Raw genomic sequence first — 16,487 nt, forward strand, 5'->3', positions numbered from 1 at the left:
CATGCCATGATTTGGCATAGAGAAATCAATGGGCCTACTTGTGGTAGTAAGAACTCTGCTCAGTAGTGTTAGTGGAATCAGGCCCTTAATTTACAGTGGATTTAGAAGTCATCAGCCCAGTACTTTTGTAATCCTCAAAGGGAGTTTTCCCTGAGTATGGACTACAGGATTAGGCCCACAGTCTTCTCTCAGTGGCTGGGTATCAAAAGGCAGAATAAATGGTCTTAAAGTAATACTGCTAGGCTTTTTGAGCCCCAGATTTTACATGCTTTTAACACTGCATATTATAATAAAAACCACCTTTTTGTTAGGGCTATGTTAAGTATTCTCAATGAAAACCGAAAACATAAGTCGAATTCCCACAAATTCCTTTGGATGGCACTCCATGCAATTTCAGCTGTCTCTGTCCATGCAAAGGTGTTGGCAGCATCAGGCCCTGAGATATTTGAGATTTTTGTATTTTGTTTCAATTTTCTGAAATCAGTCCAATTTGGCAAAACAGCCAAAGTCCTGCAAAATGTTAGGTATTTTGCTTAAAAAGATAGAGGAAGTGAAAATAGTAAAATTTTCACTCTGAAATGGCCATATAATTAAACAAAAACCTTGACATTTTCCAAATTGTGGAATTTTGTTCTTACAAAAATAAACATTTTCACATTAAAAACATGAAATTTAGCAGGTTCTGGAACAAAAAACTCATATTATGAAAAAAAAACATGGAAAGTGAGATTATGGAGCCACAAAATAACTTCTTTTTTGTGGCAAAATTTTGCCCCCCAAAAATCTGCACAGCCCTCCTCCTTATAAGATCTTACTGTGACATATAGTACCTTTCATATGGGCATATACCAAAGTGATTTATGGACTGGGCCAAGTTCTGTGCTGACTTGTGCCCCTTAAAACACCCTTTATTTTAGTGGAACTGTACATGTGTAAGTCAGAGTAGTATTTGGCCACTGTGTTTATGGAGATGACTTCATCTACTTCTGGTCTGGAACACAGCAGTCATGTGCCATCAGCACTAAACAACTGTTTGTAGAATTGAAACTGCAAGGAGAATGTACACTAGCAGAATGGAATGTAATTACCCACACTGAAATTTGGCCAGGACAGCAGGGTTAAGAATTGTGAAAAATATCATAGGACTTTTAACAACCACAATGGTCAGGACTTTGGTTTTCATTTCATTCAAAAAATAGCACTTTCCCAAGCACAGTTCCTTCTACCACCATGCTAGGCATTGACTCGCTATGGACTCAGAAGGAAGAGTGTGCTGTCTGCTGAATCACTATCACCAGTTCCTGCAGTACATACATTTTCCTTGAAAGGCTCATCATTAAGGTCTCTCTCCTGCAATCAGATCTGTGCAGGCAGTCTCTTGCACCCATGTAGAGCCCTATAGACTTCTGTGGAACTCAGTGCAGGCACTGAAGTCCATTTGTGCTGATCTGATTACAGGAGTGAGATGTAAGTGTGAAATTCACTATGTTATGGAGGGCTAACTGCCATACTGTACCCCTGTGTACTGCAGAGGGGAGTCTTCTCATCATCTTGGAATAGGCCAGCTTAGAGAGTTCTGGGGATGGGAAAGTGAATACACAGATTAGTTTCCAAAAAGGGATGTGGAGAAGCTACATAGGAGCTTTTGACCTGTCAGTAGATTAGGGATGAATTTAATTCCCCTCACTCCATGTGTGTGCCCTGCATATAGCACGATTATTCAGGCATTATGATGGGTGAATTTCACCCAGTGATGGGGGAATTTCACCCTAAAGAACCTGGTGGATTATAACTCAGAACCTTATCCTGCAAACACCTATGCATGTGAGAACTTCACCCTTATGAGTACTCCCATTGACAAAGGGATTACTGTAAAATTAGTCAGGTGTGTTGTTGAATCCAATCCTCGTATTACCATGTAAGGTTTGATTTTTTTGTTTGTACCTTAGTATACCTTTTAAAACTGTCTCTGAGCGTGATATAGTTAAATAACGTAGTTCTTTATTTTGTATAAAGCCAACACATAAAAAGTATAGTTGGAGCCCGCATGCACAATTTATTTCATAGGACCTACACTGTGTGCAGTCATTTTTAACAAATACATTTGATTCTGCAGTGGTGTAGTAAAAAATAAACAATTACTATGTGGTTAGAATCAAGAGGGCATTTACTATTATAATACACAGCACTCAAAGTATGTAAAATCTGGGTCCTAACAACTTGACAATATCACTTAAAATGAAAACTATTGTATGTTTTGCACAATTTTCATTTCAAACTGAGGACAAGAAAGACAAAATTGGTTGGTTTATTTTTTTGTCTGGCATCAAAAACTGCTATCTCAAAGCACCAGTGTGTGATTTTTTTCAAATATCATAATCCAGCCTTCTTCTCTACAACCCACTTTGAAAAAAGTGCCTTGCAGATTGTACCTTCCCAGATCTTGGATATAGTATTGCAAATATTTGTCTTTTTAGTGGAATATTTGGTTTATCTATCTATCTTAGGTACTTATATGGTCCCCATCACTATAGTATCTGAGTGCCTCACAATCTTTAATGTATACATGCTCCTAATACCCCGGTGTGGTAGGGAAGTGCTATTATCCCAACCTAATGCTGCTGGTCTTTGCTTGAATAATTGGACAGCTCAAAAGTTCCCAGCAACTCACCCGGCCACTGGATTTTTTCCACTATGTGTATTTCCATGTTATCATGTACCTCAGAAATCACTCTCAGTTGCACAGTATCTGTTCTCAAACTTTTTTTTTTTTTTTTGCTTTAATGAGTGTGATGCCATATCAAGTCAAAGTTATCCTCTCACAATGTGCTCTTTAAGAGGTGTGGATGTTTATATGGTCAGGGGATGCTAGAGAGTGCGGTAGTAGACATGATCAGTGTAAACAAAAAGTATTTAGAAAGTATGTGAGATTGTTTTTTGATGGATAAGATTCTGCTAAAGTGTAGTCTCGATTACCTTTTAAAAGGTCGTCTCTGTTCAGTGTTAAGTCATTTTTATTAATAACCTGTTGTTTTGACTAGTTTAAAGATGGTTTTAAGAAATGTGTTTTGGCGGGATTAGGTATGCTGTATGGACAATAAACTCACCTTGACCTGAACTGCCTGTCCTGTTTTTAGTCGTTCAGCATGAAAATCCTGTAAAAAGAGGTGCATTTCTAGAGCCCAGTACTCTTTTCATAAATTGTTCTCCACAGCAAAGCAACTTATGTAGGTAAGCTGTACATGTAAAATGCCTCCCCATATTTAACTGAGTGTCATGGTAAAATAGACCTACTTTAAAAGTTAACTTGTTGGTCAAGACTTACAGCCACACTCTGGTATGTTTCTCTCATGGAAAGCTCCTGTAGTATTTGACAGAGTTAAAACCAGTAAAAAAAAAAGTGGGTTTTAAGAGCTCTTTGGGGTCTACAGAAATTTTTCTAAAAATGTATGTAATTTATTGGAGAAAGAAATCCTTTCTGTATGTTTTCCAAACCAGCCTATAGAATTCTATCTATAGCAGTTTATTTAATTCTCTATTCATTTATATAGGATGTTTTTTAAAAACTACAAAAAAATTAAGTTCTATTAGACTTTTCCATAAGTGTTGTGCAAAACTTGGAAAAAAAAAAGGCTTTGTGTTGGACAAAGACATGGAGAATTTGAGGAGAAATGGACTTCCATGCAACAAATCTCCTGTTTCAGACTTCGGGCAGGAGAAGTGACCACAACCTTCTGAGGTTCCACCACTTCCTTCACACTCCCATGCAGGTTTTAAGTTCATGGATACGTTCTGTAAGCTGACCATTCCTTCCCATTCACTTGCGTGGCGTGACCACAGTGCCCCTTCTCCCCCACTCCACAGTGCCGTATAAAGAGACACTGCAAAGACTTAGTGATCTCTGTGTGGCCTTTACACTGCCTATTCAGTAAAAACAGCAGGCCAAATTATCTGCTGGCATACCTTCATTGACTTCACTAGAGTTACACCTGCTAATGGCAGGAGTGAATTCGGCTCAGCATTTCAGGTCTTGGGTGCCCATAAGGAGGACCAAGATTCACTACTAAATGAGGAACCACTTCTGACGGGATCCCTGGGGTACAGCCTGGAACTGTAGGCCCCCTTAACTCTCTAACTTGGGCTATATCTCACAATGCTTTGCCAGTGACAAAACGCTTCCAGGCGCTATCATCACTCAGCCACCAGCACATGCAGAGTCACACCCAACTAAATTGCATGAATGCTCTCCAAGCCACTCATGAACTATACACAGGGAAACAAATCTCCCAAGCCCCCAGCCTTGCACCCCAGAAATATACCATCTTACACTGCTCAAGACCGTTTCTTGAACAGTGCAAGCTCATTCATTAGCTTGCCACTTTGTCAAATGAAAGTGGACATGCACCAGTCTTTGTAATCTGAGCAGATTTCCCAAGCACTTTAGACAAACTCACTGGTAAAGATAAAACATTAAATTAATTTTATTAACTACAGAAAGATAGATTTTAAGTGATTATAAGTGGTAGACAGGTCAGAGGTAGTTACCTTAGGAAAATAAAAAGTAAACACGCATTCTAAATCCTAAACTTTTAGACTAAGCAAGAGCTGAATCAAACTTTTTTGACCCCACTGGATGTTGCAGGTATGTTACAGTTCTTAATACACAGGCAGAATTTCCTTCTCAGCCTGGGACCAGTCTCAGTTCAAAGTCTTTGTCTTCCCAGTGTCCTTGTTGCCTTCAGCATAGGTGGGGGAGGAGAAAGATGATCTCATGATGCCACTGCGCCTTATTTTATACTCTCAATCCATGTCCCTGGAAAGATCCATGTCCTGGTGGGTCTTGCTGAGTCACAGTGTGGAGCAATCCTCATTGTGTGGTGCACAACTGTCTCTTAGGCCTTATCTACACTATAAAGTTTTGTCTGCAAAAGTTATGCCACTTTAATTAAAGCACTTTAACTAAAACCGCTGTTGCATGTCCACACTATGCTCCTCATGTCGGTGGAGCGCATCCACACTAGCAGCTCTTGCATTGACACAGCAGTGCACTGTGGGTAGCTATTCCACTATGCAACTGGCCTCAGGGTGCTTTGGGAAGGGTTTGCAATGCCTCATGGGGAATGTATAGTGTCACATGATGCAGGTTTCTCGAGCGTGGTGGTGGGGGATGGGGACGGGATAGCAGGCTGACCGACCTATCCTGAGACATCAGCCCCTAGCTCTGCTCTGCACAGCAGTCTCTCCCCCCATCCTGGTAGAAGCAATTTGTTCTACCTGCCTGCCTGGGTTTTGCCACCAAAAGTAGCTTTGTAGTGTGTATGCCTAGACTGTTTTGTCAGCAAAAGGCAGCTTTTGCCAACAAAGCTTTGTAGTATAGAAAAGGCCTTACTGAACTGTAGATCTCTTGTTTACAATTCCCCTGCTGGTCATGGATTTTTTTAACGCCTGCCTGGGTGTGGGTCACCTCCTTTGTTGTCACCGCAGAGCTAGCAGTGGGGGACTTCCAAACTCACAACATATTGCAATAACCATATAGCAACATCTCATAACTTCATATTACACTAATGATATACACATTTTGACAGAACAATGAGTTTCAGCAGATCATGACCTTTCGTATGGTATCTTACATGGCATGCTTTGTTAGAAGTATCACAACTATATACGAGTGATGAATATGGGGGTTACAGGGTGCTACTTTGAGGTACAGTGTCACACCACTATAAAGAGATCTTTTGCAGGGGGGGCTCCAGGCACCAGCTCAAGGCACTCAGAATCACAGAAATGTAGGACTGGAAGGGATCACAGTAGGACATCTAGTCCAGTTTCCTGCACTCAAATAGGACTAAATATTATCTAGACCATCCCTGACAGATGTTTGTCTAACATGTTCTTAAACAACAGAAATTCCACAACCTCCCTATATAATTTGTTCTAGTGCTTACCTACCCTCACAAATAGGAAATTTTTCCTAATGTCTAACCTAAATTTCCCTTGCTGCAACTTAAGCCCATTATCACCCTCCTTTTTATAACAATCTTGTACTTACTTGAAGACTGTTATCATGTCCCCCACAGTCTTCTCTTTTATAGACTAAACAAACCGAATGTTTTCAATCTTTCCTCGTAGGTCACATTTTCTAGACCTATACTCATTTTTGTTGTTCTCCTCTAGACCTTCTCTAATTTGTCCACATCTTTCCTAAACTGTGGTGCCCAGAAATGGACACAGTACTCCACTTGAGGTCTTATCAGTGCTGAGATGACTGGAAGAATTACTTCTTGTGTCTAGTGTACAACACTCCTGCTAATACAACCCAGAATGACATTTGCTTTTTTTTGCAACGGTGTTATATTGTTGACTCATATTTAGTTTGTGATCCACTGTAACCCCCAGATCCTTTTCTACCATACTTCTTCCTACGCAGTCATTTCCCATTTTGCATTTGTGCAATTGGTTATTCCTTCCTAAGTGCAGTACTTTGCATTTGTCTTATTGAACTTCATCCTTTTTATTTCAGACTGTTTCTCCAGTTTGTCAAGATCATTTGAATTCTCATTCTGTCCTCGAAAGCACTGCAACCCCTCCTAGCTTAGTGTCGTCTTTAAATTTTATAAGTGTACTCTCTATGTCATTATCCAAATCATTTATGAAGATATTGAGTAGAACTGGACCCAAGACAGATCCCTGTGGGACCCCACTCCATATGCCCTTCCATCTTGACTGAAGCATTGATTACTATTCTCTGAGTACGGTTTTCCAAGTAGTTGGATCCACTTTACAATGTGTTGGTCTAGGCTACATTTCCATAGTTTGCTTATGAGAAGGTCATGTGAGACAGTACCAAAAGCCTTAGTAAAGGCATGATATAGCACATCTACTGCTCCCCGCATCCACAAGCTTGTTACCCTATCAAAGGATATTAGGTTGGTTCTTGACAAATCCATGTTAACTGTTACTTATAACCTTATTTTCTTCCAGGTGTTTACAGACTTGATTGATTATTTGCTTCATTCTTTCCAGGTACCAAAGTTAAGTTGACTGGTCTATAATTCCTTGAGTTGTCCTTATTCCCCTTTTTCTAGCTAGCTACTACGCCCTTTTCCAGTCCTCTAGGATCTCTCCTGTCCTCCACAAGTTCTCAAAGATAATAGCTAAGAGCTCAGAGATCTCCTCAGCATGGTCCTTATGTATTCTAGGATGTATTTTGTCAGGCCCTGCCGACTTGAACACATCTAACTTGTCTAAGGCCTTGTCTACACTGCTTACTAATTAACAAAAAACACCCCCCTGAGCAATGCAAGTTTCAGTGCTCTAAAGTGGCAGTGTAGACAGTGCACCAGCGCTGGGAGCCGCAATCCTAGCGCTGATAACTACTCCCCTTGTGGGGGTGGCTTTTTTACAGCGCTGGGAGACCTCGCTTTCTCCACCTTCTGTAATAAAAAGTTGTCTCCAGTGGATTCCAAGAACTTGCTGGATAATCTGTGCCCTGCTGTATTATTTTCCCAACAGATGTCTGGGTAGTTGAAGTCCCCTATCACCATCAAGTCCTGTGCTTTGGATGATTTTGTTAGTTATTTAAAGAAACTTTCATCCATCTTTCTGGTTAGGTGGTCGATAATAGAACCGTACCATGACATCACCCTTGTTTTTTAACCCTTTTATCCTTACCCAGAGATTTTCAACAGGTCTGCTTTACACTTCTATCTCAACATCAGTGCAAGTGTATACATCTTGATATACTAGAAAACACTGCTCCCTTTTCCCCCTGCCTGTTCTTCCTCAACAAGCTGTATCCTTCTATACCAGCATTCCAGTCATGTGAATTATCCCACCAAGTCTCTGTGATGCCAATTATATCATAATTGTGATTATTCATTAGTATATCCAGTTCTTCCTGTTTATTCCCCAGACTGCTGGCATTAGTATACAAACATCTAAGATTTTCATTAGATTTAGCCTCCATATTCCCTCTTGTCTCTTTTTGTCCATGATGCGATTGCCTATGTTCCCCCCAGATTCTGATCCTTCATCCAGATCTACATGTTCTGGACTTATCTGTGGGCTTTTGTCTCCTGCCCCCATCCAGCCTATTTTAAAACCTGCCTCACTAGGTTAGTCAGTCTCTATCTGAAGATACTCTTTCCCTTCTTTCAGAGGTGGACCCCATCGCTGTTCAGCAGGCCTTCTCAGAACAGCATCCCATGGTTGATAGTATTTTTCTAAACGGAATAGAATTGTAATTCATATTGGTTCGTTTTAACACTGGTGGCTTTTTATAGGGAACAGGAAAACAATAACCTTCCAGTGTTATACAGATGATAGACTGAAGTTGAAAAAACAATGAGGAGTACTTGTGGCACCTTATAGACTAACAAATTTATTTGGGCATAAGCGTTCATGGGCTAAAACCCACTTCATTAGATTTTAGCCCACGAAAGCGTATGCCCAAATAATATTATTAGTCTATAAGGTGCCACAAGTACTCCTCGTTGTTTTTGCTGATACAGACTAACACGGCTACCACTCTGAAACCTGAAGTTGAAAAGATTCTGTGCATATTTCATTGTAAGCCACTAGGTGGTAGTAGTGTGACTCAGTACCAAGTTCAGATTGTGAGGAAGAGAAAAGAGAAAAAACCTAAATCCACCGTAGTAGTAAATATTGTAATTATAATGTGTGGAAAAGTGACACACCAAGCTGTGACGCCTTGGGGTTTAACCCATACCAGCAAGGGGTTGTGTCACCGCCTGCCCTGCAACTCTGGGTGCCTTCAATGCTATGCTGCTCTGGCTCACAGCCTGGACACCAACACCCAACCTTACAAGCATGCAGGTATCATCACCCTGACTTCCACTGCCCAGTTACTTTTTACAGAGGGACTCCAACACCCTCCCAGTCCTGAATTTCCCCAGAACTGTCTGCCAGTGTGACAATCTGCTGGGGTTCCCAGAACTGTGAATTACTTTGTTCTTCCTTGCAACCTCAGCAAGCAATTGTTTTTGCTACTGCTAAACTGTGTGACAACTCCCTGACACACCAGCTTGTCTGCCTTGCCAGCCAACTCTTCCGGGCTCTACCAGGCCAAACCTTGCTTGCAGGTAACAAATAGTGAACCCAAATTCACAAGTTCCCAAGAGGCACCCCTGCAGCGTCCAGCCCTCTTCAGGAGCACTCACAGAAGTTAGTAATTTAATTGCTCTGATAGAGAGACAATACAGCTAATTAATTTAACGGGGGGTTGACAAACTCTTATTTCAATCACAGCATTGAATTAGTTTGTAGTAAAAGTAAAACAAGTTTATTAAACAAAAAGTCATAGTTTTAAGTGATAACAAGTATAGGGAATAAAGACAGAAAGGGTTAAAGCCACACACACAGAAAAGTAAAAATACATTTCTAAAACTAAAGCCTAATTTTAGCAAGCTACAATCTTTGCCTAGGCAGGTTTCTCACCTATATTCAGTTCCAAGAGATTTCTACCCCCCTTAGTTGAAGAACCATTCTGTGATTTCAAGCGCTCTGATCCCTTGAATCCCTCAAGTGATGGACAACTATGGGGTTCTCTTCCATTCTTTTTGTAGTCCAGTAAACCTCTGAAATGTATTCCTTGAAAAGTACGCCCAGACAAAGCATCTCTCTCCTGCTGGAGTGGAGACCCCATGCTGTCTTCTCCACTGCTGGTTAGCTTGATATCTTTGTTTATCTTATATGTAAATTTACTTTCATTGTCTCCGTCTAATGACCAGGCTGGTCAGACAAGCAAATACACATTCCTTTGTCTAGGGCAGACTACGCTTATTCTTTGCTTGCCAAACACATTTTAAGAATATAATTCAAGCAAATACTTATAACTCTTTGTACACACCCTGTAGATAAATCTCACAAGAAAATTACTGATCAGTGAGTAGTTAGTTTTCAATGATCTAGGCCAGTTTTTGGGTATATCATGATAACAGTGTTAGGTGTAGTGAGTTTGTCCGGCCTGACAAGAGTTGCTGACACAGAGTAGCGAACTACCAATGGGTTTCTGTGTCAGACAAGCTAATAAGGAAAGTTGTTGAGTTTTTTTTAACATATGATACTAAATCAAAACTAATTAAAAAATTAGAAGGTGTCCCTCATTTACTTAGAATATTTTTTCAAGCTCTTAATATGTAGATGGCCTTTGTTCCCACACTTTCATAAAATCCTTGGGGAAATACTGCCCTTCACTTCTAAGCATAAACCGTTCCCATCTAAATAAAGAATAAGAAAAAAGAATAATTTCCATTACTAAATTAATCACAGACATTATAAAAGACTTCCAAAATCTCATGATCCAGCCATTGAGGAAAATGAAGGACTGTTCCCTATCATAATTTACAATGCTCTGTTCAGTTAACAGTGGTTTTAAATAGCAGTGGGGTTTCAACTACCTTCCTACATGTCTAAGGCCTTGTCTACACTACGAGAGTAGTTCGATTTTACTTAAATCGAATTTTTGGAATCGATATTGCAAAGTCGAACGTGTGTGTCCACACTAAGGACAGTAATTCGACTTTGTGAGTCCACACTAACGGGGAAAGCGTCGACATTGGAAGTGGTGCACTGTGGTCAGCTATCCCACAGTTCCCGGAGTCCCCGCTGCCCATTGGAATTCTGGGTGGAGCCGCAAATGCCTTCTGGGTAAAAAAAAGGTGTCCAGGGTGCTTTTGGGTAACTGTCGTCATCCGTCCATCACTCCCGCCCTCCCTCCCTGAAAGCGCCGGCGGGAAATCAGTTCGCGCACTTTTCTAGTCAGTGACAGCGCGGACGCCACAGCACTGCGAGCATGGAGCCTGCTGCAACCATCACTGCAGTTGTGGCCGCTCTCAACGCCTCGCAACTTATCATACACCTTTCCCTGAGGCAGATGCAGAAAAGTCAGGCGAGGAGGCTACGTCAACGCGGTGATGGCCTGAAGTCTGAGAGTAGCACAGACCTCTCAGAAAGCAGGGGACCCAGCGCCGAGAACATCACGGTGGCAATGGGTCATGTTGATGCCGTCGAAAGGAGATTCTGGGCACGGGAAACAAGCACTGAGTGGTGGGACCGCATAGTGCTGCAGGTCTGGGATGAATCCCAGTGGCTGCGAAACTTTCGCATGCGGAAGGGAACTTTCCTGGAACTTTGTGAGTTGCTGTCCCCTGCCCTGAAGCGCAATGACACCCGGATGCGAGCAGCCCTGACTGTCCAGAAGCGAGTGGCCATAGCCCTGTGGAAGCTTGCAACGCCAGACAGCTACCGGTCAGTCGCGAACCAGTTTGGGGTGGGCAAATCTACCGTGGGGGTTGTTGTGATGCAAGTAGCCAAGGCAATCGTTGATGTACTGCTGCCAAAGGTAGTGACCCTGGGAAACGTGGAGGCGATCATAGATGGCTTCGCAGCGATGGGATTCCCAAACTGCGGTGGGGCCATAGATGGAACTCACATCCCTATCCTGGCACCGGAACACCAGGCCAGCCAGTACATTAACAGAAAGGGCTACTTTTCCATGGTGCTGCAAGCACTGGTGGACCACAGGGGACGTTTTACCAACATCTACGTGGGATGGCCGGGCAAGGTTCATGACGCTCGTGTTTTCAGGAACTCTGGTCTGTTTAGACGGCTGCAGCAAGGTATTTACTTCCCGGACCACAAAATAACTCTTGGGGATGTGGAGATGCCTATAGTCATCCTCGGGGACCCAGCCTACCCGCTAATGCCCTGGCTCATGAAGCCCTATACTGGCGCCCTGGACACTGAAAAAGAACTCTTCAACTACCGGCTGAGCAAGTGCAGAATGGTGGTGGAGTGTGCTTTTGGCCGTCTCAAGGGGAGATGGAGAAGCTTACTGACTCGCTGTGATCTCAGCGAAACCAATATCCCCATTGTTATTGCAGCTTGCTGTGTGCTCCACAATCTCTGTGAGAGCAAGGGGGAGACCTTTATGGCGGGGTGGGAGGTTGAGGAAAATAGCCTGGCTGCTGATTACTCACAGCCAGACAGCCGGGCGATTAGAAGAGACCAGCGGGAAGCGCTGTGCATCCGGGAGGCTTTGAAAGCAAAGTTCCTGAGTGAGCAGGGTAACCTGTGACTTTAAAGTTTGTGTATTGAGAAGCTAAACCTGCCCCCATTTCTTTGCCCAGTTAATGTTGACTATCCTATCCAGTTACATACCCCCTTCACCCCACTTCCAACACACGTTTCAAAATAAAAATAGTTCTACTTTGTTAAAGCACACCGTTTTCTTTAATACTGTATTCGCGGGAATTTTTTAAAACTGGGACGCAGACTGTGGTGCGGAGCGGGTGTACTGTAGTGGCGCGAATGCAGCTTCTAAACTCAAGGATTGACAGGCTCCGCTGCGGTGGGATGGTTGTTTCAACGGAGCCTGTCACCCCTCCTGATAGGGACTGTGTGTATGGGGGGGTCTATGTGACTTTGTGGCAGGGGGAGGACGGTTACAGATCCCCTGCTGTGTGGCTCTGTGATCCTGCCTAAGGACCGCCGCTTAAGATCTGTAACTGCCCTCCCCTGCCACAAAGTCACAGAGCAACCCACCCCCCACCACATAACATGAAAACAACCTCCCAGACTAACCAGGGTAACTAGTCACTGCATCACTGCACTATGTATGTGCCCTGCTGCTGTGCCTGCCCCCGACTATATACCCTGCCAAAGGTGACTGTCCTGTCGAATTACCAACCCCCTATCCCCCCCTCCTGCAAAAGAACATGATGGAAACAGTAGTTAACAGAAACGTATTTTTTATTATCAACCAAACATGGAACTGGGAAAGTGAAACTTGGACGGGGGCTTGTGTCAGGCGGGAAGGAAAGAACTTGTCAAATTTTGGGGAATGAGAGCCTTCTGCTGCTCGAGCTCTCTGCAGGGGTGGAGTGAGAGTTAGCAGGGACTCTGCCGCCTCTCCTTCTGTGCACTTTGGGTTAGGGGAGTATGGGACTTGGTGGCGGGGGAGGGCGGTTAGAGATGGACTGCAGCGGGGCTCTGTCCTCCTGCCTCCGTTCCTGCAGAACATCCACAAGGCGCCGGAGCGTGTCCGTTTGCTCCCTCATTAGTCCAAGCAGGGTTTGAGTCGCCTGCTGGTCTTCCTGACGCCACCTCTCCTCCCGATCCATGTTGGCTTGGTGCATTCGGGTCAAGTTCTCCCGCCACTGGGTCTGCTGTGCTGCCTGGGCTCTGGAGCAGGCTATAAGCTCCGAGAACATGTCCTCCCGTGTCCTCTTCTTCTTATGCCTAATCCGCGCTAGCCTCTGGGAGTGTGATGACAGGCTAGGTTGTGAGACAGTCGCAGATGGGGCTGTGGGAATGGGAAAAAGGGAGTGAATTCCTCAGAAAGATAAATGTAGTTGTGAACAAAGAACATAGTCTTTCTCTGTTAACAAGACCATGCACAGCACCTCTCACATGCGCACTCAGCACAAGGTCGAATTCTCGGCCTTCGCATTCAGTGCCTGGGGTCTTCTACAGCACATTTGAGAAGCCTCTCAGGAGAACGGAATTTCTGTTGCAGGCAGACATGGTAAGCCGTAGACTTGTGGCAGCTTAAAACTTTAATATTAGCAATGGCCTCATTTCACATTGAAATCAATGTCGGTCCCTGCTGCCAGCAATTCGGCAAGCAGGAAGTCTGCTCCTGTCCCACACCCTCGCGGCTGTCCCCGGGAACGATCCCTTTCGGCTGCCCCTCTCCCGCCTCCACCGCGTGGCTGCAAACCAGCGGTTACAGTTCTGTAAAGGAACGGCAAAGCAGTCCCAACACTAACATTCCCCTACCTCATTCAAAGCAGGTCATCATGAGCGACATCACCCTCATGAGGATCTCTGACAGCGAGAAAGAGAGAATGCTCCGGGAAAGCCTGCAAAGACCAGGGCCGTATGCCGCCATGCTGTGCAGAGCAATGATTCCAGAGTACTTGATAGTCTCGTGGCGTGGCAACGTGTCCTACTACGGAGGACCCAATAAGGCCGCTCTCCCCAAGAACCTAATGCAGCGGATTTCCAATTACCTCCAGGAGAGCTTCCTCGAGATGTCACAGGAGGATTTCTGCTCCATCCCCGGACATATAGACCGCATTTTACTGTAGCTGCTGTAGCAGTGACTAACCAGTAGAGCGGCTTGGGCAGGACAATCATGCAAAACCGGACATTGCTAGATTTTTTTTCAATAGTTGCACTGCCCATGACTGAACCGTTAAGCTAATCAAACTAATCATGAGAAACCCATTTTTTAAATTGTTAATATTCCTGTTCTGTTACAAATAAATGTTTAGATTTTTACAACACTTACTGGCTGATCCTTCCCCAGATTCTGTGTCCGGGGTAACGGCTGGGGAGGGTTGGTAGGGGATCTCTGTAAGGGTGATGAAGAGATCCTGGCTGTCGGGGAAATCAGCGTTGTGAGCGCTGTCGACTGCCTCGTCCTCCTCATCTCCTTCCTCATCTTCCCCGTCCGCTAACATGTCCGAGGATCCAGCCGTGGACACTATCCCATCCTCAGAGTCCACGGTCACTGGTGGGGTAGTGGTGGCGGCCGCACCGAGGATGGAATGCAGTGCCTCGTAGAAACGGGATGTCTGGGGATGGGATCCGGAGCGTCCGTTTGCCTCTTTGGTCTTCTGGTAGCCTTGTCTCAGCTCCTTGATTTTCACGCGGCACTGCGTTACATCCCGGCTGTATCCTCTCTCTGCCATGTCTTTAGAGATCTTCTCGTAGATCTTTGCATTCCGTCTTTTGGATCGCAGCTCGGAAAGCACGGACTCATCGCCCCACACAGCGATGAGATCCAAGACTTCCCGATCAGTCCATGCTGGGGCCCTCTTTCTATTCTGAGATTGCACGGCCATCACTGCTGGAGAGCTCTGCATCGTTGCCAGTGCTGCTGAGCTCGCCACGATGTCCAGACAGGAAATGAGATTCAAACTGGCCAGACAGGAAAAGGAATTCAAATTCAAATTTTCCCGGGGCTTTTCCTGTGTGGCAGTTCAGAGCATCCGAGCTCGTACTGCTGTCCAGAGCGTCAACAGAGTGGTGCACTGTGGGATAGCTCCCGGAGCTATTAGCGTCGATTTCCATCCACACCTAGCGTAATTCGACATGGCCATGTCGAATTTAGCGCTACTCCCCTCGTCGGGGAGGAGTACAGAAGTCGAATTAAAGAGACCTCTATGTCGAACTAAATACCTTTGCGGTGTGGACGGGTGCAGGGTTAATTCGATGTAACGGCGCTAACTTCGACATAAACGCCTAGTGTAGACCAGGCCTAATAGATTTCACAGTTACAAAATGTTTCAGATATTTGTCTTAAATATAATTTTCTCAGTTTCATCCCATTAGTCTTAATTAAAGCTCCCTGGATCACCTTCATTACCCTAAACAATTTCCCCCCTTCCTTGTTTTATACACCCTTCAAATACATATCAGCTGTTATCATATTCTACCCCATAGTTGTCATTTGGCTAAAATCCCATATTTAGTTTACTCAAAAGTCAATTATTCCAGCCCTTTTGTAATTTTTGTTGGCATTGCTTTCTCTGCTCAGATGAATGTTTTATACTGTAGGAATTATTTTGGGGGAGTCCTATAGTCTGTGCAATACAGAAGGTCAAACTAGATGATCACAGTGTTCCCTTTTGGCCTTAGAATCTATGAATCTATACATGCAATCAGCATTTATTTTGTCTCTTTGCTTTGCATTGTTTTTTTTTTTTTTTTTTTGCGGTTCATTAATAAAAGGAGATGGCCTGACAAATATTGGAGAAAAAATCCCTCTGTTTATCCACAGAACAGGTTCAGCATAGGCAACAACAGTGCAAGCTTCAATGTACGCTGTCCTCCCACCTATGTGCCTCAACTGGGACCCAAAGAGACAACCTCTAGGCAAGAAAATAGAGTTTGTGGTTTATTTAGCTCTTGTCCTTGGCTGCTAGTTTGTTTGTCATCTTTACTACAAATAACTGACCTGGCCTTGCAAGCTTCAGTGTCTGGAGCGTCCATTGACATTCATGGGAACTGTGCAGATAGAGGTATGCACCCTTTGCTTCATTTGATGGTCATTTTGCCTTCTATGCCCCACTCCTCCTCTCTTCTGTTTCACAAAAATAATAATAGTTACTGAGCAAAGGTGGCCCAAAGAGTTCTACAAATTGGCCAGTAACCTACCACACCTTCAGTACAGAGAAGACAGCCCCCAAAGGCAATGGATGCCAAAACATAATATCCCATCTAGATCCAAGCATCCAAGCTGCATTGAATAATAACATCTATATTCTCCAAAGGCCTATTGAAGAGGAGAGTGGCAACAATCTGCCCCATTTTATGGACAATAGGCACAGCCTTTGGGCTTCTGTCACACAATGCTAATGTGACACCATTGGTTAGTTCTTTGTAATTTCTGTTCACTTTCACTTGAATACAATTTGCCTATCACAGCTATTGCCCTGGCCAAGCCCCGCACCCCCCTA

General features: G+C 43.9%; 1 protein-coding gene across 1 annotated transcript in view; it reads left to right on the top strand.

The window, feature by feature from the left end:
* Window positions 1-669, top strand: part of CCND2 (cyclin D2) — a 75,284-nt gene extending 74,615 nt beyond the window's left edge. Inside the window, exon 8 of the mRNA XM_054039221.1 lies at window positions 1-669. This exon is cut by the window's left edge and continues 2,999 nt beyond it. The gene's annotated coding sequence lies outside the window, so the exon portion shown is untranslated.
* The last annotated feature ends 15,818 nt before the right edge of the window (window positions 670-16,487 follow it).

This window comes from Malaclemys terrapin, chromosome 1 (assembly GCF_027887155.1).
Source record: "Malaclemys terrapin pileata isolate rMalTer1 chromosome 1, rMalTer1.hap1, whole genome shotgun sequence".
In the NCBI taxonomy this organism is placed as follows: domain Eukaryota; kingdom Metazoa; phylum Chordata; order Testudines; family Emydidae; genus Malaclemys; species Malaclemys terrapin.